The sequence below is a fragment of the Pelobates fuscus genome, chromosome 3 (genome assembly GCF_036172605.1).
Source record: "Pelobates fuscus isolate aPelFus1 chromosome 3, aPelFus1.pri, whole genome shotgun sequence".
Taxonomy (NCBI): domain Eukaryota; kingdom Metazoa; phylum Chordata; class Amphibia; order Anura; family Pelobatidae; genus Pelobates; species Pelobates fuscus.
Window position 1 is genome coordinate 248,564,664 of NC_086319.1, and position 26,909 is coordinate 248,591,572.

The window sequence follows — 26,909 nt, forward strand, 5'->3', positions numbered from 1 at the left end:
AGGTTCAGAACTGCCAAGCATACAGGTTCAAATCCCTCTTCGGGCAATAAAAGGGCGACCCCGTCTGGCAGTCTGGAGGTCAAGGCGTGAATCCTGACATAGGGGTTGTGAGAAGTCCTCTTACTCCAGAAGAGAGAACCAGAAGAAGACAAATGAACCTCTGCATGTACTGTGCTTCACAAGAACATGTGGTCCCAGACTGTCCCCTATTGAAACGTCCCCGAGGTGGTAAGCATGGTTCCACCACAATTGTTATGAGTGTGCTTCCCTCTAAACCAATCTCTCATTTCTCCTCTGTTTCTCTCATATTACAGTGGGACAAAGAAAGAATTACGACTAAGGCCATTATTGATTCCGGTGCTAATGGGGTGTTCCTGGACTCATCCTTTGTTACAAAAAATAAAATTCCTTGTGTTCAAAAACGTAATTCCGTCTCTGTCAGAGTTATTGATGGCTCCTTAATCTCCTCGGGGCCCATTCGCCTTGAAACTGTCCCTTTAAGGACTACTACTAATTATATCCATTCTGAATTTCTTGTTTTTGATGTCATAAATTCTCCTCTTTATCCAATAATATTAGGGATAGACTGGTTACGGACTCATAACCCACATATTACATGGGCTCCTTTCTCTCTCACGTTTAACTCTGCATATTGCCAGGGAACATGTCTACAACACATCCCCATTTTGCAAGTTACTGGGGAATCCACTATACCTTCCAGCTATTCAGAGTTCGCTGATGTGTTCAGTAAAAAGGAAGCAGAGACACTTCCTCCTCATCGACCCTATGATTGTCCGATTGACCTTGTTCCTGGTGCTCCTATCCCTTTTGGACATATTTATCCTCTCTCTGAATCAGAGTTAAAAACCCTCAAGGAATACCTGGATGAAAACCTCCGTAAGTGGTTCATTAGACCTTCCTGTTCACCAGCCGCTTCCAGCATGTTTTTTGTAAGAAACAAGGACCAGACTATACGGCCAATCATCGATTACAGGTCTTTAAATAAAATAACTTAAAGAATCGTTACCCTCTTCCCCTGATCAATGAGTTGATTGAAAGATTAAGAACAGCTACCATCTACACTAAACTTGACCTTCGTGGGGCATATAACCTTGTTAGAATCAAGGCCAATGATGAATGGAAAACGGCGTTCAGGACCCGATATGGTCTTTACGAATATCTTGTCATGCCCTTCGGGCTATGTAACGCCCCTGCAACCTTTCAGCATTTCATCAACGATATCTTCCGAGATCTCCTAGACGTTTGTGTCATCATTTACTTAGATGATATTCTCATCTACTCCAACAACCTTGAAGAACACAGAAAACACGTGAGATGGGTATTATCCAGATTAAGAACACACAAATTATACGCAAAACCAGAAAAATGTATATTTGAAGTCAATGAAATCACTTTTTTGGGATACGTTATCTCCCCTCATTCAATAAGTATGGATACCTCCAAAATAGATTGCATTGTCAACTGGTCTACTCCTACTAATACTAAAGACTTACAACGTTTTCTGGGATTTGCCAACTTCTATAGGAAGTTCATTAAAAATTACTCCAATGTTGCTCATCCCCTCAACCTGCTCAATAGCAGTAAACGGTCCTTTGCTTGGAACGATAAGGCTCAAGCAGCCTTTGATGAATTAAAACGGAGATTCACAAGTGCTCCCATTCTCCAACTACCTAATCCTGCTTTTCTCTACGTCATGGAAACGGATGCTTCTGACACAGCTATCGGGGCTGTCCTCTCTCAACACCAAACGCCTCAAGATCCTCTCCATCCAGTAGCTTTTTTTTCACGATCTTTGTCTCCTGCTGAACGAAATTATCCTGTAGGAGAAAAAGAATTATTAAGTATTAAAGCTGCATTCGAAAACTGGCGTCACATACTTGAAGACACACGCACTCCTGTAATTGTTTATACAGACCACAGGAACCTTGAATATCTTCATTCCAACAAAACACTCTCTGCCAGACAAGTACGCTGGAATCTTTTCTTTTCCCGTTTCAATTTTCAAATCATCTACAGACCTGGATCCAGAAACAAAAAGGCAGATGCCCTGTCCAGAATTCACCAAGATCTTCCTGTAAACGAAACTCAACCACCTAAAATCATAGGTATTATTTCGTCATTAATAGATGATATTAAACATCTTAAGGAAGAAGATCTTGAACTTCCCAAACAAAGCAATCTATCAAAAAAGGACGGTATCTACTACTTCAAAGACAGGTTATACATTCCTCCCTTGCTTAGGAATAAAATACTCTCTTTGATTCATGATTCCCCTCTGGCTGGTCATCCTGGTACAAGGAAAACACTGGAGCTGTCTAAAAGATATTACTGGTGGCCTCGCCAGGACAGAACCATAGAATCTTATGTCAAAAACTGCCCAACCTGTCTGAGATCAAAATCTGACCATCATCCACCATTCGGTCAATTATTAAGCCTACCTGTTCCAGAAAGACCTTGGCAGTCCATCTCAATGGACTTCTTGGTAGAACTCCCTCCTTCGCAACATCATACCACCATTCTGGTAGTGGTAGACCGTTTCACCAAGATGTCCCATTTTATTCCTTTGAAGAAATTACCCTCTTCATCTGAACTTGCAAAAATATTCATCAATAACATCGTGAAACTCCATGGTCTTCCTGAAGAAATCATATCAGACAGAGGAACACAGTTCACCTCCAAATTCTGGAATGAGATGTGTTCCTCCCTCAATATTCAACGTAAATTATCTTCAGCCTATCATCCCCAAACCAACGGACAAACAGAGAGAGTTAATCAATGTGTTGAACAATACTTGCGGTGTTATTGCTCTCACTTACAAGATGATTGGATCACGTGGTTACCAATGGCAGAGTTCTCATACAACAACTCGGTACACGCTAGTAGCAAAATGACTCCATTCTTCTCAAATTTTGGATTCCATCCCTCTTCATTTCCTGATCAAGGACTTCCTTCTTCTAATCCATACGTCTCCAACCATAACTCTTTCATGTCTGCCCTCTTCCTCAGGTTACGTGATAACCTTAAAAATGCATCATCTGCTCAGAAAAAGTTTTTCGATACTGGTAGACGACCTTCCCCTACTTACAAGGTTGGTGATCTAGTATGGCTCTCTTCAAAAAACATTGTCACCAACCGTCCCTCAAAGAAACTGAGTTCACTCTTCCTTGGCCCTTTTCGTATATTGTCGCTTATCAACGAAAACGTGGTCAGATTGAAACTTCCACCTACCATGAAACTACATCCAGTCTTCCATGTGTCATTACTTAAACCACACCACTCCGACCCTTTCCTGAGGGATGTTCTTACCACTCCTGATCCCATTCTGGTACAAGGTGAAGAGGAATACGAGGTCCAGAGGATTCTAGATTCACGAATCCATCGTGGTTCCTTACAGTATCTTGTCCGGTGGAAGGGCTACGGAGTTGACGAAGATTCATGGGTGTCGTCCTCCGCGGTGCATGCTCGTCGACTTATCAATGCGTACCATGCTCGCTACCCGTCCAGACCTCGTTGACAGCATCCGGTGGCTGCTTCTTATGAGGGGGGTTCTGTCAGACCTTCCGGCATTCGCTAACCGTGGACTTCCGGGTTCTCGGAGCGCGGCCACTCCCCCTCCTATGACGCGGTCGTTCCCAGGATTCATAGAGAGACCGCGTCAACACCACAGTGCTGGATCAACTCGAAAGCTCCCGCGAACTTCAAACTGAATTATTACTACTTCTACTGTGTATCGGACCCGGACTGTTTAATCGTTTACCCTCCTTCTCCTCTCCCACGACCTCGGACTGTTTTTGGATATTCTCTTGCCTGCTGCAACCTCGATTCTCTGTGGAATCTCTATCACCAATTTGGATTATCGCTCCTTCATAAGTTAAGTAAACCAGATCTGCTCAAGCTGGATATATAACCATCCTAATTCTATGTGGTTCGCTATCTGCTCCACCTAACCTCCTAACCTTGTTTCAACTACTAATTAATCATCTGCATCCTAATTTGGAACTTCTCGCTGGTTGTGTTAAAATTGCCTTATCTTAAAACAACTTCAACTCCGCTGCTGTTTATAACCTGCCAGGAATTAAAGAGACAGTTCAAATTGATTATCTTTTTTATTTTAAAGCAATAAACAATATCAGTTTCAGAAATCTGCAGTTGTTTCCATCTTGTCAACAATTGAGCATTACAGTTGTACTATATATTCCTAACACCAAATATAATATTACTAATTGTATTGACTTCCTAAGGATGAGCAGCTGAGTTACCCTTGCCAGTAGTTGAATCTGTAACTTATAACTGACTATGGACCATTCCTATGATGATTATATTAGAAGGTACAGGTGGCTGGTGATGCTTGTGTTTATATGATCAATTTGTTTTAGATTGTACCTGGCCTTCTCTTTAGGAATGTCCTAATTTTTGTTTCCATAGTGGACAGTTGTGTGCCTCTTACCCAACAACCGTAGTGGAAAGTATATTTTCTTAAGATTTCTGTAGCATAATATCTAAATTAAACTTATAGCAATACCTGGAGCTGATCTTGTCATTCCCGTACTTTATGAGTGACATATTTCCTTTAATCATACATTTCTACCTACCTGCCTCGGAGCTCATAATTCTTTTAGTCTCATCGGAATTTTTAACTGATTAGCCATCCTCCTCCACAATTCCATGTGAATGCTTCTTTACTCCAGAACTTCTATGAAGTTTAATTTGATACTCACTCAATAAATAACACTGTATGTTGGGATAATGTCAGCTCTCAGTATTAGTTCTCCCCTTTCTCTGCTTCTTTACCTGGAAGTTGAACTAGTTAAATATACAGTTAAAGTTTGAGTGACACTATAAAATAGATGGTATTCTTCATTACACTGAAGGAGCCTTTTATTGGCTTTTTTCTTTTCTAAAATGATCTGATCTTACACAAGTCCAGACGGGTCAATTTTGAATCTTGATACATTTTTCATGACTTGTTATAGACAATGGAATGCCAATATATGTTTTTATTTCAGTGCACAGTTTGTCAATGACATGATGCATTCATATTCCTGTTGGTTCTGTTTAGTTTTTTTTTAAAACTATTTTAATTAATATTTGTAACCACAATTAATGAAAATATGCTACTGTTTTAAATAATATTAAATATTGTCTGATATAACCCCAAAACACATTTAGAGAGAATTAATAGCACAGTTATTAACATCAACAAAATAGTGAATAAACAGCTATTCATAAGCTCATTTGGTATTATTTGTTAACAATAATTGTCTTTTGGAAATATTCCAGTAATAATTTGGCTATTACACTTTGAACTAGTTTTATAATATGCTGGAATCAACATTTCCACTCAACGCTAGTCACTGGTGAGTGAAAATTGAGCCATGAAACAAGAAAATATACTTAAAAAGACGTATGGTGTATTTGGAATTACTGCCAGGTTTCACTTCAGAAGTCCTTGAGAAATTTACAAATGGGTTGTGCAGATGGTAACAATGTGCCTCGTAGAATTGCCTTGTTGTGTCAAATATCACAAAAAAACGTAATTTGCTGTAATAATCCTGCATACCTATTTTAAAATAAATATAAAAAAAATGTAAGAGGTAAGTGAGACTTCTGTATATTAGCACTGTTGATATAGCGAGAATTAGGGGTTCTATCACATAAGTGGATGGTTCAGTTTAAAGCCACATCTACTTAGGATTCGAATTATTAAAGGAAATCAAGGAGATGAATGAAACTGATAATTACTCTTTTACTGCTCCCATGAGAGTCTGATAAGAAGATTCCACACATCTCCACACATTTTATTTCTAGTTCTTTTGTAGAGCTAGATATGCATTTTATTGTATATGATTTATTTATATTCATTTTAGTTTGCTGTATTTTATCATGATTTCCTTCCCTTTCTTTTGTTTCATTTCTTGACCTGTTTATTTTCCATCCTCCATCTAGTTGTTCTTCCCTTTTGATTCACCGCAGTTTGTGTGTCAGCTCTCCTGCCCTCCTTCCCTATCTCTTGTGGGAACTGTGAAATTCAGCTTGAATTCAGGCACAATTATGCTATCCAAACCATTGTGGGGACTGTTTGATTTGGCTTGAACTCAGCTGGAATTTGGGCCCAATTGAATTTAGCCACAATTGCGCTCTCCAACCTGTTGTACGAACCATGAGGTCGGTTTAAATTTGTCTGAGATCGCTTTTTGCCACAATATAATGAGATTACAACCTCGTGGGTATTGTAGAGCCGTCCTTTATGATCTCGCCATTTTATTTCTATGGTTGGTAATCCGATGGTTACATGCCATGGGGGTTTCTCGCTATTATAGGTTGGCCAATGCTTGATGACTTCAGTTAGTTGCTTAGCCCTGCTACTAATTATTAGTCTCTGCCTTTATCCAGAGTAGGGATATACAATTGTGCTAAAAAATTTGCATACCCTGGCAGAAAGTGACATTTTGGCATTGATTTTGAAAATATCATGGTCATGCATAAAATTTTATTTTATTGAAGGATAGTGATCACATGAAGTCATTTACTATCACATCGTTGTTTGGCTCCTTTTTAGATCATAATGATAACAGAAATCACCCAAATGTCCCTCGTCAAAAGTTTACATACCTTTAAATGTTTGGCCTTGTTACAGACACACAAAATGACACACACAGGTTAAATGGCAATTAAAGGTTATTTCCTACACCTATGGCTTTTTAAATTGCCATTAGTGTCTGTGTATAAATAGTCAATTCGTTTGTAAGCTCTCATGTGGATGCACTGAGCAGGTTAGATACTGAGTATTGGTACTTTATAAAGATGGAAAAGGATATAAAAAGATATCCAAAGCCTTGAAAATGCCAGTCAGTAATGTTCAGTCACTTATTAAGAAGTGGAAAGTTCAGGATTTCTTGATTCAGGGATTCAGGGATCTCCCAAGGTCAGGTAAACCAAGAAAGATTTTAGTCACAATTTCTAGAAAAATAGTTTGGGATACAAAGAAAAACACACATGTAACCTCAGGAGGAATAGAGGCTGCTCTGGAAAAAGATAGTGTGACTGTATCAAAGAGCACAATACGACGATACTTGAACAAAAATGAACTGCATGGTTGAGTTGGCAGAAAGAAGCCTTTTCTGCCCCACTGCCATAAAAAAATCATTGTTACAATATGCCTGACATCACCTTGACATGCCTCACAGCTTCTGGCACACTGTAATTTGGAGTGACAAGACCAAAATAGAGCTTTATGGTCACTCACAACCATAAGCAATATGTTTGGAGGGGGATCAACAAGGCCAATAGTGAAAAGAATACAATCCCCACTGTGAAGCACGGTGGTGGCTCATTGATGTTTGGGGGGGGGGGGGGGGAGGGGGAGAGGGGAGGGGGAGCTCTAAAGGCACAGAGAATCTTGTGAAAATTGATGGCAAGATGAATGCAGCATGTTATCAGAAAATACTGGCAGACAATTTGCATTTTTCTGCACAAATGCTGAGCATGGGACGCTCTTGGACTTTCTAGCATGACAATGACTCTAAGCACAAGGCCAAGTTGACCCTCCAGTGGTTACAGCAGAGAAAGGTGATGGTTCTGGAGTGGCTTTCACAGTCTCCTGATCTTAATATCATCAAGCCACTCTGGGGAAAGCTCAAACGTGCGGTTAATGCAAGACGACCAAAGACTTTGTATGATCTGGAGGCATTTTGCTAAAACGAATGGGCAGCTATACCACCTACAAGAATTAGGGGCCTCAAACAACTATTAGAAAAGACTGCACGCTGTCATTGATGCTAACGGGGGCAATACACAGTATTAAGAACTTAGGGTTTGCAGATTTTTGAATAGCGATCATTTCTTTTTTTTTTTTATTTGTAACCATGTTTTGTTTTATGATTGTGCCATTCTGTTATAACCTACAGTTGAATATGAATCCCATAAGAAATAAAAGAAATGTGTTTTGCCTGCTCACTCATGTTTTCTTTAAAAACGGTAAATACACTTTATTGTGGCCAGCCTAAGGCACACCTGTGCAATAATCATGCTGTCTAATCAACATCTTGATAGCAAAACACCTGTGAGGTGGATGGATTATCTCGGCAAAGGAGAAGTGCTCACTAACACAGATTTAGACAGATTTGTGAACAATATTTGAGAGAAATAGGCCTTTTGTGTACATAGAAAAATACTTAGATCTTTGAGTTCAACTTATGAAAAATGGGGGCAAAAACAAAAGTGTTGCGTTTTTGTTCAGTGTATATTACCAATTCTCCAAGGGTATGCAAACTTTTGAGCACAGCTGTAGGAATTGCCGTTGTTTTGTGCTTTATACACTCTTGGTTTCTACCACCTCCATCACTAATATATACGGTATTCATTGTTACTTCATGGGTCTTTTGTAACCAGTGTACTTTTATTATTCATTCACATCATAGTCCATATTTCTGATAGCCCTGATAACCTGATTGCCACATATTTTCTGCTATGGGATCAATGTCTGTGGTCATATTGCAGACTATTACTTATGCCGTCTTACAGGTCCACCAGCCTCACTCTTGAGATTGCTCGTGCCTCAGTCAAAGGGAATTCCACTCCTAAGGTCAAGGGTCTTAAAGCCCACTCCAAAGTCGCAACTATGCATTTCCCCCATTTTCTAGGTTTTCCAGAATGATTCTCCTATTCAGGCGACACGTATCTTATTGATTACCCCCTTCTGGCCCTCAGAAGCATTGGTTCTTGCACCTTCTGGAACTTGCAATACAAGTCTGTCAGTGTGTGTGTGTCTGTAAGCGATTGTGTTGTCTGTCAGTGTGCATGTCTGTCTGTGACTGTCTGTCAATGAATGTACTTCACATCAGTGAGATTTTGTGTCTGTCATATTTTATTATTATTATTATAATTATGTTATTATTTATATAGCACCAACAAATTCTGTAGCGCTTTACAGTGGGTGGACGAACAGACATTTTTTTTTTTTATAATATGTATATGCCAAACTACCAATATTGCCGGCCTTGTATGAGTCTAGAATCAATATCCAAATCTATCGGAGATTACCAGGAAGAGCCGATTTGCCATCATTATCAGAAATATCTTGATATATGTGCTTAAGGAGCCTTTATGGCTCGGATTTCTATCGATTTCTTGACTTCTGTTGTATTTATGACAAGAGTGGTATGCAGAGAATAGGTATGTGCACTTCCTTATTACTTTGAAGAAGGTCTGGAGAAGAGCAGAAACTTGTTCCACTGTAGCAGAGCAGAAACCTCTTCCAATGTAGCGGGTGTGGATGAACATTGAAAGTGTGTAACTGTCATTGCAACAACAATTAATTGCAAATGGATGAGAGTCACTGAAATATCTTCACACTTATTGAGCAACGTCTGAACAGCTATGCATTTAGCATAACATAAATAACAAATACATTGTGATAATTTTTATTTTTTATTTTAGTAGTTCATCCTTTAACTTATCACTTTATTTTGTAAATGTTTCCTACATCATTCTTTATTTATGTAAAATATACATGTGATAGTTATGTGCAAACTGATGTAGAAAAATGCAAGACATTAACCTTTAAAAATGTAGTTCTTGACGAGATCCTTCCAAGTTTATTAAGGTGACATTGTTTCAGAAAACAAGCAAACATGTATATAATGGTCTATTTCTAAAAAATCAACAACATATGTGTCTGTCAGTGAGTGTTTGTCAGTGAGTGTTTTTCAAATCTGTGAGACTGTGTGTCTGTCAGTGTGCCAGTGTGTGTCTGTCAGTGAGTGTCTGTCAGTGAGTGTTTCTGTCATTGAGTGTGATTCAAATCAGTGAGTGTCTGTCATTGAGAGTGTGTCTGTCAGTGAGTGTGTGTTTGTCAGTTTCTGTCATTGAGTGAGTGTGTTTCAAATCAGTGAGATTGTGTTTGTCATTGAGAGTGTGTGTCTGTCAGTGTGCATCTGTCAATGTGTTTCTCTCAGTGAGAGTGTGTGACTATCAGTGAGTGTGTGTCTGATTAGAAAAATGGATGTTAAAATTTTTTTTAAAAGGGGGGGACCACAACTATCTTTTAATACCTGGGGATCCCCTCTGTCAGGTGGGGCTACAGTTAGTGGCCCCAGACTGAAAAGAGGGCTATAAACAGCGCTCAAAGTAAGCACTGATCATTATTGTTTTATTAATTATATAGCGCCATCAAATTCCCTTTAAATGACGCAGTAGTGCAGTTAAAAAATTATTTTAGCCCTCCCATCAGCTTGGGATGGTTTAGATAATGGGTTGGATTAGGGTCGGATTAGCATCGGATTTTAGATAGGATTAGGGTTGAATGATGAGTAGGATTATAGGTTAGGGTAGAAAAAGGGTTTAGATTATGGGTTGGGTCATAGTTTGGATTATGAGTTGGATTACGTGAAATGGTATGTTCACCTTTTTCCCTGCTCAAAAACAGTAGCAGTATTGTACTCGAGAACAGCAGCAGAATACAAATATGGGGTGTTTTCAGTAGTGGTATGTGTCTGTCTGGAAAAGAAAATCCACAAAAAAAATGTCTTATTTATATAGGTTTGTAAAAAAAAAGTTTAAATGAAAAGTGTAAAAAAACTCTTAAAAAATACTCTTAATTACATAGCCTGGGGGAATGTACTTTCTACAAATACATACTTTTGTGTAACAGTTTTGTATTATGCGAGTACTATTAACCCCTTAAAGACCAAACTTCTGTAATAAAAGGGAATCATGACATGGCACACATGTCATGTGTCCTTAAGGGGTTAAAGTTGTAATCTCAAAGATTTGCAAAGTTTTAGCTTTAAAACCACATTTCACTTCTTACAATATTTGTTTTATAACTTCTAAAAGTTAATTGAAATCCTAGACATATTGGGCATTTCAACAATCAGAACTAATCAGTGATTCTATTTTGAGTTATGTTTCATTACTTGCGCTAGGTGTACAGAAATTATTGCATGTAAAACTGAGAACTGATGTTTTTTTAAAATCCCCCCTTCCAATTTTTATATATTTTCTTCCTATTCAATATTGTGTTATGTAATCATACAGGGTATCAAAAGAAAGAAAATTCAATTTCTTCTTTAAAAATTATATATAATATGTACACGTGCACTTAAAGGTACACTTTAGTCACCAAAACAACTTTTGCTTTAAAAGACAGTTTTGGTGTATAGATCATGCTCCTGCAGTTTCACTGCTCAATTCTCTGCCATTTAGGAGTTAATCACTTTGTTTATGCAGCTCTAGGCACACCTCCCTGTATGTGACTTACACAGCCTTCCTAAACACTTCCTGTAAATAGTGATCTAATGTTTACACTTCCTTTATTGCAAATTCTGTTTAATTTAGAATTTCTAATCTCCTGTTCTGTTAATAGCTTGCTAGACCCTGCACGAGCCTCCTGTATGTAATTAATGACCAATTTACGGAGCAGGAGATATAAACTTTTTTTTTAGACAATCTTAGTTTTTATTGCAAGTTTGAAAAGTAACATTGACATCAGTACTGTTAACAGATTCAACAGGTAGTTAGAACATTCGAGGTTGTCTCGGTAGGCATAACATTCTTCGCGAAATAATTATTGCGATTTAACAGTAAAACATGTGAACAAATCCTATCTATTATGCATTCGTGTATAAATAACCATGTCTTATGAGTACAGATGAACCTGGGTCGCCTCCGCGGCCACCTCCGTTTGTCGTGTGGGCTAACCTCCTCTTTCTCTTCATTCATCCTTCCCTTCCCACCCATCCTTCATGTTCTTTAGCTCGTTATTGCTTATCCTTAAGTCTTGCCTAACTATGCGTCAGGAAGCGGGTTAAGGTCGGTAGGTCCCTACATGTATGCTTGGTTTTATTAGGGTGACAGCCAGTGGTTATTCTAAGGTTGGGGTCCTCGTGAGGTGTCCACCGTCTGTGTTTGTGTGCGTTCTACGTTGTGTTTTATGGGGATCCGGTGCGGCAGAGTTTGTCTCCACAAAGTCTGGGCCTCTGTGGCGCGTTAGGTGACCGCCCTATCCAGGTCTGGTGCGTCGAAGTTTGGTTAGCTGGGTCACAGTGTCCTGTGATCCATTATGCCTCTTTATCGCAGCTCTGCTGCCTCTGCGTGTCTGACTAGGTGTTAATCTCTGTCTCGCTCAATCCTCGTGTTGTCGTCCTATGAACTGTCGGGATTTACTTCCCGGGTGATCTGTGTCTAGTTTGGTGTGTATTTGTGTGTGTGGTGGGCAGGGAAAGGATGAAGTGGGCGTGTATCCGTTCCTTGAGCAGTCTGGATGTGAAATATAGCGGGGGTCGGGAGAGAGGAAAGGGTAGTAGGGTGAGGGGGAGGGGTAGAGAGAGACCTCCTCGTCGTCGTTCTCCCTCTGGCGGCTCATCCCGTCCCTCTCGGAGTCTCTCCGGCCAAGTGTGTGTCTGCGGCTCCTCTGGGAATCGTTGCCACGTCACTGCATTTAGTCACTTGTGAGTCCTGTGGGGGTCATGCAGAGGCTCCATTTGGAGATATAAACTTTTAAATTAAGTTACATCTGATTGAAAATGAAACCATTTTGTTTCCATGCAGAATGTGTCAGTCAAAGCCCGGGGAGGTGGGGCTAGGGCTGTACAAACAGCATCAACAGTGATTTAACTCTTAAATGTCAGTGAATTGAGCAGTGACATTTCGGAAGCATGACCTATACACCAAAACTGCTTCATTAAGCTAAAGTTGTTTTGATGACTATAGTATCCCTTTAATCCCTTAAGGACACATGACATGTGTGACATGTCATAATTCCCTTTTATTCCAGAAGTTTGGTCCTTAAGGGGTTAAACAGAAAGGAGGAAATTGTGGTAGAATTAATGCATGGCAAACACGCCAAAAAGGCCTTGGTCGCAAAGGCATTTCATCTCAAAAAAGCTTTGTCCCTTCAAGGTATAGTTACCACACCTCACAGACAAAAGGCCCTGACCAATGAGGAAAACCTTTTTATAGCCCAGTGATAAGATCACTATACCACTACCACGGGTCCATCCCTCAGCAGACACCAGACCAGATTAAGCCTTCTAAAGGACCGGACAATGGCGTACCTGACACCCCATGAATAAATAAACAATGATATACAAAACCAGGTACAATACTGCTAACATCGATCCCCACCAAAAAAAAAACTCCCTTCTGATCATCTTCAGCTGTGAGGCCGAGTTATCGCATGTTTTTATGTAGATGTACAATGTATGTATCATCCTTGTTCTGGAAAAAAAAAGAATGGAAAAAAAAAAAAAGCTTTGTCCCTTAAGGAGTTAAAGACAATTTACTTTGAGTATTAATGCTATGAAGCTCTGTTATGAACAGCACACCTAGCTTACATAGCACATTTACTAAGTATGTGGTCCATGTTATCTTTATTGATTCTAGGATTTATGCTGTAGTAGAATGTGGTCAAAGCCTGAAGGATGGCATACAATGTAACGTTAGCTAAAATCTTGCTGCATTGGAAATTGAGCAATAAAATATAATAGTTACACATGACATATGACGAAAAAAAAAAAGAAAAGAAAAGAAAAAAAAAAAACTTTCCAGGGACTGAACTCTAATACTTTCTATAAAAAGTATTTTTTTTTCTTCCTTTTTAGTATATGCCCCAGGTGAGTGGTCTCTCAAGCTATAAGCTGATTTGCTATAACAGATATCCTTCTGACATTCCTTCCCATTGCCGAGTTATTTTTGCCCAGGAGGGATATATATTTTCTCCTTCACATTCCATGTAAGTATGAGGTAGTGGTCCACAGCAGCCAAGGAACATCCCCACTAGAGGCAGAGCTGTGTGAAGCACAGACAGAGACTCCTTTCTGCTCACAATCACTCCTCTCCAGTCAACCTTTCAATTATACTCCAGCCAAATCCAACACCCCATAATATCTAATACCTACTGGATTTATCCTGAAGTGGCAAGCCTACAATTAGGTGAGGATTTAAACAAATTGCTAACTGTACTTAGCAGAGTTTGTCTTGCTTAAGTATAGATGTCAAAGAAGAACTAAGATATCACCTGCTTTTCCAAGTAAATCATGTTATGATTCATCCAGGTAAGAAATCAGCATTCATATTGTCTGTATTAACCCTTTATATACTACCCAGCTGATTTACTGATCAGCTGGAGGTGCTTGATTTGAGCTCACTGATTTACCACTGAGGCTGTGGTAAAGTAATAGAATAATGTCTCTTTTAACTCTGTGTTGCTTTAAAAGTACTTGGACTGTACTGATATTGTTTTGTAAAATAATCTGCAGGCTGGCTGTATATCCCATACCAACTTGTCCTACTGTGTTATTTTCTTAACTATCACTGTGAAATGCAGTAGTGCTGGGTGCATTCAGTAACATGTATAATAACAAAACTTAGTTTGACAGACACATTTTAATTATTGGCATGGACTAAATGGTTAAATATCAATTCATGAGAATAAACATCATTGAACATGTTTTCCATTTTGTAGAAAGGTTACTGACAGGAGTGGAGGTAGCAGTTAGCCATAGCCAGGTGTACCATAACGCATAACGTAGTGGCACTTTAGACATGTACAAACATTTCTTAAATATGAACTCTGTAATGGTAAACGTTCTGTAAATTGTCACAAAGTCAGCTGTATAATAAACTGTAATGCCTGGACTTTTGTTTTTGTTTTTTGGTGAATTTTACAAGTTTAATTACTAGTGTGAGAATTAAAAATGAATTCTCTATTCAGGACCAGAGTAGCCAAATGGAAAACATAGCTGACCTAGACCTTAAATTTGAAATTCACTTTGAATGATCTCTTTAGTAAACATTACATATTACAGGTGTCAATGAATTCAGTGTAAAATGCATGTTAGTTTCAGTGGTAGCATGAGGTTAGGATCTGTACATCTATTAATGCCCATCACATAACATGATGGGATATAAATTATATTCAGAAATTCCATACAGTTATTGTAACAATTTAGACAACTACCTTAAAGGACCACTATAGGCACCCAGACCACTTCAGACACGCTGGACGTCCATAGTAAAGCATTGAGTAATGCTTTCCTATGGGCGGTTTAAATGCACACGCGGCTCAGGACGTGCAGGCGCATTCAGAACTGCCATTGGCAGGAGGAGGAGAGGTCACCAGCGCCGAGGGAGCCCAGCACTGAATTAAGGTAAGTGGCTGAAGGGGTTTTAACCCCTTCAGCCCAGCGGGAGGGGGCCCCCTCATGGAGGAGGGGACCCAATAACCCTATAGTGCCATGAAAACAAGTTTGTTTTCATGGAACTATAGTGCTCCTTTAATTACACTATTGAATAAAATATTGAAAACTACCTATAACCATCATGTTATGCTCCATTTTATTTTAAATGTATATTAAACAATTAGTAAGTGACATCATTATTTTGTTCAGTCCAGAGACACAGCCAAGTCACACATTGCAATGCAATTTTGTTACATTTCTTTAAGCTGACCTTCAGGTCCAAGGGACGGAGTATATAATAATGATTGATAGGGAGCTATGATGAGGTGCCCAGTTGTAGGATAAAGAGGTATGCATGTCTACATTTAATCTCATTTTGTACACCTCACAAATACACATTTGTTACAGACAGAGGGTATGTAAACATAATCTTGTGTAGTGATTTCACAGGATTTTATTAACTTCTGTGGTTATTCTGAGGTTGTGTGGTGTGGGTGATACTACTATTTGGGCCTATGACATAAGTGCTATGTAGTTAATTATATTTCTGTTCGTTCTGCTATAAATTAGCAGGCATGTGACATATCAATTCAGTTTTTCTTAACAATTGTTAAAAATCTGAATTTGTATTACAAAAAAACAAACCTCGATGGTCATTTCTTCATCTAGAAAATATTTAAAGGAATGTTCCAAGCACCAAAACCACTTCAGTATTTTTTGTGTCCCTTTTATCAAAAAACTGGATTTTTTTTTTTGCATAACCTGAATCCGTGGACTTCTTCATATTGATTGGCTGCAAGGTGCTGTAACGATTGAATCGCCATGGTGCCCCTCAATATAAGTAGTCAACCCACCTTCTAATGGTTAGACTTGTTATCTGGACACATGGAGTGCCGTCCCCAACCTTTCTCCAAGTGTAAGCTCTCTACCCTGAGAGATTGCCTGGCCCATAACTATTACAATGTGCTGTAGTGGTCATTGGGCATGGAGTGTTCCTTTGACAATGGGTAATAAAATAAGTTTGCTATTCCCTTGTCAGTTCTTTTTTAATCTTCAAACAGAATAACTCAGACTAAAGCTCTGATGTCCCAGTAACAAAACAATCTCGATGATATACATATAGGACTCCACAGTCACTAAATAGGACATTTAAAGCTGCAATAAACATGAATTACAAGTTTATAAGTAAGGGAAACATTCTAATGGTGACTCGATTGCATTCAAGAAAAAAAAACATTTGCTTGCTAGGTAAGCAATTATTTGTACTCGATAAATTACAGGAACACATTAAACATTAGATTAAAGGAACACTTTAGTGTTCGCAATGCAAGGATGTATTGCTAACATTAAAGTATCCCTCTGCCCTCGCTGCCCCCTCCCCCCTGCATGAAAGGGTTAAAAACCCCTTCATTCACTTACCTGCTTCCAGCACTGTGCTCCTTCTCCACCAACATCAGCTGACGTGGGAAGAGCACCGCGTGACCATTGGGGCCTTTCCCACAGGAAAGCATTGAATAGATACTTTCCTATGGGATTTTGATTAACGTTGGATGTCCTCATGCAAAATCTGATGAGGTCCAGCATTGTTTCACCGTCTTAGCACTGCAAGTCGTTTCTCTCACACCTCACCCTTCTGCCAGTCCTTACATTGGCTTCCTGTATGCTATAGGAGTCAATTCAAGGTACTTACTCACACCCATAAAGCACTGAACAACTCTAGCCCCTCTTATATTTCCTCACAGATCCATAGGTATGTCCCTTCTCGGTCTCTCCGCTCTGCCCGTGACAACCTCCTGTCCATTGTCCGCACCCGTACAGCCAACTCGCGCTTGCAGGACTTCTCGCGGGCGGCTCCCTTCCTATGGAATAGCCTGCCTACCGCCATCAGACTCTCCCCTAGTCTTGCATCTTTTAAGAAGCGCCTTAAAACCCATCTCTTTAGGAAAGCTTATGGCCTCCAAGACTAACCCTTACCTCACATACCTGTCTCTTGCCCTCTCCTAAAGGGCAGCCCACCTTATTTGATTGCAAATTCCTGTCCTAATGTGTTTTACACCCCACCTCATATAGAATGTAAGCTCAATTGAGCAGGGTCCTCTTCTACCTATTGTTCCTGTAAGTTTATTTGTAACTGTCCTATTTATAGTTAAATTGCCTCTCATAATATTGTAAAGCGCTATGGAATCTGTTGGCGCTATATAAATGGCAATAATAAATAAATAAATAAATAGATGAGAAAGAGAGATGAAGTGGTCTGGGTGCCTAAAGTATCCCTTTAAAGAGACACTCTAATCAGAAGCGTTTCCCAACCTAAAGGCATTTCATAGAAACTAACGCATTTGAAGATCATGTATTTGCAAGAAAGTCTCAGGCTATTTAATGGCCTCTTACCAAACCAATAAGTGACCTAACCAATCAAAATGGTCATTATCCTGTCTAGAGCACTGCTGGGCTTATCCCATAAGCAGTGCATTATGGGCAGGTATTGTTCAAATATTTTTTATGCCTGGAACTTTTTATGCAAGCTGTCTAATAAATATTTTGGAAGATGATTGCTGTCTTGATCCACTACATTCATTGGATCCACCTACCATATTGGTACATTGCGATGGTGGAGCGAAACACTTATAGCCTGAGCAGATTCATCTGCTCTACATTTGTGAGTGAAATTTCACTAATATATGAATAATTCATTCTTAACTATAATACACTATATGTGTTTTCTTTTTCTGTTTGAATATGTATGACATGTGGATAATGTATGATGTAAATGAAGCGTGAAGCACTTCACACTGATATTGCACTGTATTTTGATGCACTTAATTGTGACTTATACACAACTTAATTGCACTTACTTTTTATGCACTTTATTTACTGAATAGTGCACTTTGTTGTTAATTAGCACTTGCTGGTTCAACAATATTTTATAGATTGTGGTATTCACCTAGCATTGCAGTTGTCTTAAAAACACAGCACACTTTTTATGTTTATAGTTCAAATATAAGCATTCTAAATCTATATATAAATCTAACAGCTAGACTACATATCAAAGAAACCAAGGGCATTTTGTTTGAAACAAAATGGGGAACACTGCAGGTCGGGGGAGGGGCATAGATTGTGGTCTTATGGAGAGAGATTAACTAACTGTCACCTAACCTACATTTTGCATCTAAAATTGAAATAGGTGTCTGGGGTGTTATTTGAAACAAAAGTAGCATTGTTGCAATATGATCTAGAAAGCTTCCAAGTGATTAATTAATTTCCAAGTGACTGCTGCCCCCACATAGTAGCATACAATATGTGTCTGTAAAAATGTATATTTATGTGCTTGAATGTTGAAAAACTGAATGTCGTCAAAAATTGTGACCTATATATACCAGGGGTGTATCCTGGTTTTGTGCTGCCCTAGGCAGGACAAAACTCAGGCGCCCCCTCACCCCCACCCCCCCCCCCCCCGCCACCCCCACCCAACCCTTCCCCCGCCTTCTAAATACACACACACTGACAGATACGCATCCATTAGCTAACTGTTAGCTAATGGATGCGTATCTGTCAGTGTGTGTGTGTGTGAGTGTATGAGTGTGTCTGTTAGTGAGTGTGAGTGTATCTGTTAGTGAGTGTGAGTGTGACTGTTAGTGAGTGTGAGTGTGTCTGTTAGTGAGTGTGTCTGTTAGTGAGTGTGTCTGTTAGTGAGTGTGTCTGTTAGTGAGTGTGTCTGTTAGTGAGTGTGTCTGTTAGTGTGTGTATGTCAGTGTGTGTGAGTGTCTGTTAGTGAGTGTGTGAGTGTGTCTGTTAGCTGCTAACAGACACACTCACACACTCACTAACAGACACACTCACACACACTGACATACACACACTAACAGACACACACAGTCAGACACACACACACACTCTAACAGACACACTCACACACACACACTCTAACAGACAAACAGACAAACTCACACTCACACACACTAACAGACACACTCACACACACTAACAGACACACACAGTCAGACACACTCACACACACTCTCACACTCACTAACAGACACACACACACACACTAACAGACACACACACACACACTAACAGACACACTCACACACACTAACAGACACACTCACACACACTAACAGACACACACAGTCAGACACACTCACACACACTAACAGACACACACACACACACACACTAACAGACACACTCACTAACAGACACACTCACTCACATTAACTCATTTTTTTTTTAATTTACCCCCCCAGCCTCCTTACCTTTGGGAATGCTGGGGGGGTTCTCCCTCTCCCTGGGGTCTAGTGGGGCTGCCGGTCGGGCTGCTGGGCTGGTTGCTGGGCGGGCGGCTGGCGAGGGAGCACTTCCTCTGAGCTGTCTGCTCAGCTCCCTCGCGCGCCGCAGAGTGAGGCTGGGAGGCGGAGCCGGAATATGACGTCATATTCCGGCTCCCAGCCTCACTCTGCGGCGCGCGAGGGGGCTGAGCAGCCAGCTCAGAGGAAGTGCTCCCTCGCCAGCCGCCCGCCCGCCCAGCAACCAGCCCAGCAGCCACCAGCCCAGGATGTCTGTTAGCCGCAAGGCTAACAAGGCATTTGCCCTGGGCGTTTGGGGGCGGCTTTTTTTGCCGCCCCCTGGAAAATGCCGCCCAAGGCAAATGCCTTGTTTGCCTCGCGGCAAATACGCCCCTGATATATACCATCTCCATTGGGAGCATGTAGTAGTATGTGTGTAGCTATTCATGTACGTGAAACATTTAGGATATTCCTACCCATTTCATAATTCCCCACACTTTCTGTTATCAAAGTTATAATAATGTGGAATAATCTAAAAATATAAGTTCAAAAATATACCAGTTAAAAAGCCTATGCATACTCATTTGTTATTTCTAATAAAAAAATATGTATGTAGCAAAAAGTTTGGCCAATTCCTGTTATTATTATTACTATTTTATTATTTATATAGCGCCAGTAAATTCCGTAGCGCTGTACAATGGGGGGTTAGAAATCTGTTATAAGGTTAGGAACATGGTATTACTTACCATTTTAAAAATGTTGGGCCATGCTTATCAATGTAAAAATAAACCAAAATATTGTCAGTGGCACAAAAAATGTGCACTGTGCAATTTCACAATTATGTGCAAAATACAATGTAAAGTTTTAGTGTTGCCTTAAAAGGCTTTAAAAAATGGGTTCAGATATTTTCAGGATTAGTATATATAAAGTAAATCATCAATGCAGAAACAGATGCTATTTTTGGGCAAGATGCTCAATAAGGAACAATCACCACAGAAACCAACAGAATATCTGTCAACGTTTAACACTGAACCACAATAGCTCCTGTTTGTGCCTTAATCAATATGGCTGATAATATCAAATTAAAGACACACTCCAGGCATCTCATGCAAAGTGCAAGATGGCATCTGACAGAGCATGCGATAAGCCTTCCTTTCACATGATGTCATTGGATTAGTGTTTGCAAAAATGCAGTCTTTCTTCCTCATTTCCAGGTTTGCGGTACGATTTTACAGCCGCTTGTAATTTGTTGGCAGTATATAAGTAACTGCTGATGACAAAAATCTGAATAGATTTTTGATTATATACACATTGAGATGCTTGTTTAGGCAATGTAATCAGTGCCGGTGGTAAAAACATGTAAAGGCATGCATTTCAGATACAAAAAGGGGCAAGTGCAGCACTTACCGGATTATTCACTAAAGTGAGAGTTCAAAGTAAATCGAGAGTGATTTTCAAATTTAAGGTCATAATAGCTGAACTTAAAAACATTCTCAAGTCAGGTATGATTGTTCAACTACTTTGGCCTTAAATTTGAAATTCATCTTGAATTCACCTTGAATTCTCACCTTAGTGAATAGCCCTGTTAGAGTTGTACAATGCACAGCTAAAACCTGTATATTATGAGTAAAATCAGATCGTGTACAGCTAGTTGTTTATAGTGAAAATTAAAGTCTCATTAAAGGATAACTCTCATCAAGTTTTCACTTCTTATTTATTAGAAGTTTATTACATTTAGTGAAACTTAATGATATTTTCTTAATGATGACTGTAATGATATGTAATGACATTTTTAATGTTAATTGGTTAACCGCACTGTTCTACCTTAAATAAAATGTGTTGGTTTACTTTAAATCTTGTCATGTAACCTGGAACACGAAATAGGTCACAGGTTATAGTTCAGTTGTGAAGGAGAGACTCAGAATAAAGGGATCCTGGTTAAAGGACCACTATAGTGCCAGGAAAACAAACTTGTTTTCCTGGCACTATAGTGTTAATAGCCCCCCACCCTCATGGCCCCCCTCCCACCGGGCTGAAGTCGGAGGAAGGTAAATTCTTACCTTTCTCCAGTGCCGGGGACTCTCCTCCTCCTTCTGACATCATCGGCTGAATGCTCATGCGCATCAAGAGCCGCGCGCACATTTAGTCAGTCCATTGAAAATCAAGCACCTCTAGCGGCAGTCAATGAGACAGCCACTAGAGGCTGGATTAACCCATATGTAAACATAGCAGTTTCTCTGAAACTGCTATGTTTACAGCAAGCAGGGTTACCCTAGATGGACCTGGCACCCAGACCACTTCATTGAGCTGAAGTGATCTGGGTGCCAATAGTGGTCCTTTTAAGCTCCTGAATCCTCTCTCAGTATTTTATGTCAATACAACACATGGTACCTGAAGTGGGGTGCAGAGAACAATGGCAAGCAGCTGCAGCACAAACAACACGCCTACTCTTGATCTAGAATTTGGCAATGTATCAGAGAACTGGGCAAAATAAAGGGAGCTGATAGAGCTGGTTTATGCAGGTTCTGACGCAGCACTATGGACTGACCAACAAAAGGCAGCATACTTTCTTAGCAGTGTGGGCCAAACAGGTTGTGATGTATATAGAGCATGGTGTGCAAGTAGGCACATAACTGCAGAGGGCAAGAAAAAGACAGAGGTACTGCTTGCAAAGTTTGATGTATACTGTAATCCACGCAAAACCACCACAGTGTAGAGAAAGCTGTTCTATGAGAGGAACCAAGGGGACAGTGAATCAGTGGATGAATGGGTCACACAATTACAGCTACTGCTGTGCTTTTCATGACTCTAGATATATGATAAAATACAGGATACTATTGGGCAGCCAGTAGAAAAATTTTCAGGAAAAATTACTGCAGGAAGAGGAGCATATGATATGTCAAGAAAGGACTTACAGGTACTGGGAGGGCCACAACAGATCAGTGCAATTGAAAAGCAAGCTAACAGTCACAAAATAGAACAAAGAGATGTTTGTAGAAGGAATAAAAGAGAAAACAGAGTCAGTGCCACGGGAACAACCTGTGGATATTGTGGAAACATGCATAGCAGAGATACAGTATGCCCCGCAAGAGGCCAAACATGCAATAAATGCAGAAAAAAACAACTTTGCCAAAATGTAATAAAGGAACAAGTTCTATGAAGCCACAGCCACGACCAGTATATAGTATAGATGAAATGGACAATTCAGATGATGACACAGGCACCTCCTAGGTATACCTTGCCTCTGTGCAGAACACACAGCACTCTGCAGATGAGGCAGTGGTCACATTGGAACTAGGGGCTTCTCAAATACCTGTCAAGTTTAAAATTGATACAGGAGCTCTGGTAAATTGTATACCAGGCCACATACATCGCATATTCCTCTGTCATGAATGCCAGCTGGAATCACAAAGACTACCAAAGCTGATGGGGTATGGAGGTGAGGTCCTCGATGTCATCGGACGGTGTCATACAAAGTGTGCATATAAAAGATCGGAAAGTAGCTTGCAGCTGTGTGTAGTAGAAACTCAGGCTCCTGCAGTTCTTGGTCTGCAGACAAGCCAGGAGATTGGACTTATCAAAATTATAATGGATGTCAATAGCAATGACAACACACTTACAGCTTATACCTTTAAACATGATTGCAGTGATGTATTCAGAGGACTCCGATGTCTTCCTGGGGTATGCAAAATTTGCATAAAAGAAGGGTCACACCCTGTTATACATGCTCCAAGGAAAATACCTCTAGCTATTCGAAGCAGGGTGAATCAAGAACTCTCAAGGATGGAGGAGCTAGGAGTGATCAAAAGAGTAACAGAACCATCTGAATTGGTCAGCTCCATGGTGGTGTAGAAAAGAAAAACACAGGATCAATCAGAATATGCATCAACCCACGTGACTTAAACAAGGTAATTATGAGAGAACATTACAGATTACCTACTCTAGAGGCTATAGCACAGAAACTTGTTAGAGCATCAGTGCTCAGCTTGCTAGACGCACAATCTGGGTATTGGCAACTGAGGCTAGACGAGACTAGCAGTCGCCTCACCACGTTTAACTCCCCTGTTGGATGATGGTGCTTTACAAGAGTTCCTTTTGGTGTAGCATCTGCCTAGCAAATATTCCAGAAAAAAAAAAATCACATGAGTTAATTTTGGGTCTGCAGGGGGTGGAAGTTATAATTGATGATTTGTTGGTCTATGGCAAAAACCGTGTCGAGCACAACCAAAACCTAATTGCACTTCTTGAGCAATGTCGTGAGAAAAACTTTAAACTAAACCCAAACAAACTTCAGATTGGAGTTGAGGAAGGGAACTACTTTGGGTAAATCATCAGTAAAGAAGGATTGAAACCTGATCCCAACAAAATGCAAGCTCCAACCTCCATGAAAGAGCTAGAAACAGCACTGGGTATTTTCAAATATATGTCAAAGTTCTCACAGGGCTTAGCGCAGCAAACAGCACCCCTACGAGCCCTGCTTCAGAAAAATGCATGCTGGTGGTGAGATACAAATATGCAGAAAACGTTTGGGAAAATAAAAGCAACAATCAGTAAACAGCTTGGACCAATTTTAAAATTTCTGATGTGAATTGTGACGCAGTCCTTTAAGTAGATGCATCGCAAACTGGGATGGGTGCAGTACTGATACAAAGAGGTCACCCAGTAGCCTATGCCTCACGGACACTCACAACAGCCCAATCCAACTATGCCCAAATTAAAAAGGAAATGCTAGCCATTGTAAATGGGTGAGAAAAATGTCATCAATACATCTACGGGCATCCGCTATTAGTGGATACTGATCACAAGCCGTTAGAACATATAATGCTGAAACCACCAAGTCAGTTCCTCTATGCTTACAAAGAATGGTAATGAAACTACAACTGTATGATCTTACTGTAAAATACAAGCCAGGGAAGGAAATCCCAATGGCAGACACACTATCCAGGGTGTTCTCAGCTGGATATGACGCACGGGAGGAACCGGATCTGGAGGAACAAGTTCACACGGTCTTAGTCAATGTACCAGTATCAGATGTCAGACTGGAAAAAATAAGACAGGAAACAATGCAGGACAAACAACTAGAAAAATTGTGTCAAGTTATGTGCAGTGGCTGGCCAGAGAAATGCAAGAAGCTGCCACCAGAGCTACAGGCATTCTGGCCTGTGAGACATGAATTGTCGAATAATGAGGGCCAGTGGCGTACTAAGGGGGGGGCGGGGGGGGGGCGGCCCGCCCCGGGTGCCACTGACTAGGGGGGTGCCATGACTTCCAGTGTCATGTGTCACCCCCCATCTTTACGCTGCGCACAGCCGCAGCACGTTTGCGGCCAAACACCGGCGGGACTTCCTTCTTTATGAGGAGGGGGAGGAGCGTTGCGGGCTGCGGCGTCGCGCAACGTGATGACGACGTGCGCAACGCCGTCAGTCCGCCTTCACGGATCTTCAGCGGAAGGATCTTGTTCCGGGCGGTGAGGCACCCAGTGGTCGGACTCGGCGGGCAAGCAAGGCATCATCAAAATGTAAGTATAAAGTAGTTATTTTATGTCTGGGGCTGAATTAATTAAAGGGGGGGTGTATTAATTAGAGGGGGGGTGGATTAATTAGAGGGGGGGTGGATTAATTAGAGGGGGGTGGATTAATTAGAGGGGGTGTATTAATTAGAGGGGGTGTATTAATTAGAGGGGGGTGTATTAATTAGAGGGGGGTGTATTAATTAGAGAGGGTGGATTAATTAGAGGGGGTGGATTAATTAGAGGGGGTGTATTAATTAGAGGGGGTGGATTAATTAGAGGGGTTGTATTATGTATTAATTAGAGGGGGTATATTAATTAGAGGGGGGTGTATTAATTAGAGGGGGTATATTAATTAGCGGGGGTGGATTAATTAGAGGGGGTGGATTAATTAGAGGGGGGTGGATTAATTAGAGGGGGGTGGATTAATTAGAGGGGGTGGATTAATTAAAGAGGGGTTGTGGATTCATTAAAGAGGGGTTGTGGATTCATTAAAGAGGGGGTGGATTAATTAAAGGGGGTGCAGCATGGGGGAAGTTTATTTAGAGGGGGTATGTTTAATTAAAGGGGGGGTGCAGGTTTTTTTTTATTAAGGGGGTTGCAGTATTTTATTTATTAAGGGAGGATGTGCACTGCAGATTTTTGTTTTTTATTAAGGGGGTGTGCAGGGTTTTTATTAAGGGGTGTGTGCATGTTTTTTGTTAGGGGGGTTGTGAAAGTTTTTGTTTTTTATTAAGGGGGTGTGCAGGGTTTTTATTAAGGGTTTGCAGGATTTTTTTTAATTAAGGGGGGTTGTGCAGGTTTTTGGTTTTTTTAAGGGGGTGTGCAGCTTTTTTTTTTAATTAAGGGGGATGTGCAGGGTTTTTTATGTGTAGGGAGTGTATGAAATTTATGTGATCGGGGTGCAGGGTTTTTATGTGTAGCGAGTGTATGAAATTTATGTGATCAGTGTGCAGGGTTTTTATATGAAGGGCGAAGGGCAGGGGTTTTCTAGAAGGGGCGAGACCAGGGGCTTTGTAGAAAGGGGCAGGGGAGGAGTTTTCTAGAAGTTTCTCACCAGCCCCTTTCTACAAAAGCACTGGTCTTCCCCCTTCTACAAAAATGGCGCATTTATACAAAATCCCTGCCCTGGCCCCCTTCTACAAAACCTCTGCCCTAGCTTCTACATCTTTTGAACTCAAATCCCTTTCCTATGCTATTTCTAAGGATCCGCTCAATAAAGTGGTATGGGTGTCAGGTCCCTCTAGTTTTAACCCTGCAGCTGAAAACATATGTTTCACTGAGGGTTAATCCAGCCTCTAGTGGCTGTCTCACTGACAGCCGCTAGAGGCGCTTCCGCAATTCTCACTGTAAAACTCACCGTGAGAAGACGCTGGACGTCCATAGGAAAGCATTGAGTAATGCTTTCCTATGGGCAGTTTGAATGCACATGCGGCTCTTGTCGCGCATGCGCATTCGGATCTAACGTCGGCAGGGGGAGGAGAGGTCACCAGCGCCGAGGGAGCCCGACGTTGGAGAAAGGTAAGTGGCTGAATGGGTTTTAAGGGGTGACCTCTTCTCCCCCGCCGACGTCAGCTCCCGAGTGGAGCCGAATGCACATGTGCGGCAAGAGCTGCGCGCACATTCAAACAGTCCATAGGAAAGCAAAAAATTGTGGGTGTTTTCTTACATTTTTATTATGGGGGGGGGGGGTTGCCACACTCAGGGTCCGCCCCGGGTGCCAAATGCTCTAGGTACGCCCCTGATGAGGGCATTATATTTATGGCTGAATGAATACTTATACACAAAGGTCAACAGAAGCTGGTTTTGGAACAAATTCACCAAGGGCATTTAGGCATTGCTCTGTGCAATTGCAGGGTGTCATGAACGCACCCTACTCCAAGAGTGTGCGTGACGTAGTTGTGGTTGTGA

The 26,909-nt window shown here is 40.7% G+C and overlaps 1 protein-coding gene across 1 annotated transcript in view; it reads left to right on the forward strand.

Annotated features, from left to right (window-relative positions):
- The first annotated feature begins 13,837 nt into the window (after positions 1-13,837).
- The window catches only part of LOC134601732 (collagen alpha-1(VII) chain-like), a 414,484-nt gene continuing 401,412 nt past the window's right edge, over positions 13,838-26,909 (forward strand). The window contains exon 1 of the mRNA XM_063446237.1: positions 13,838-14,075. The gene's annotated coding sequence lies outside the window, so the exon portion shown is untranslated. The remainder of the gene's footprint in view (positions 14,076-26,909) is intronic.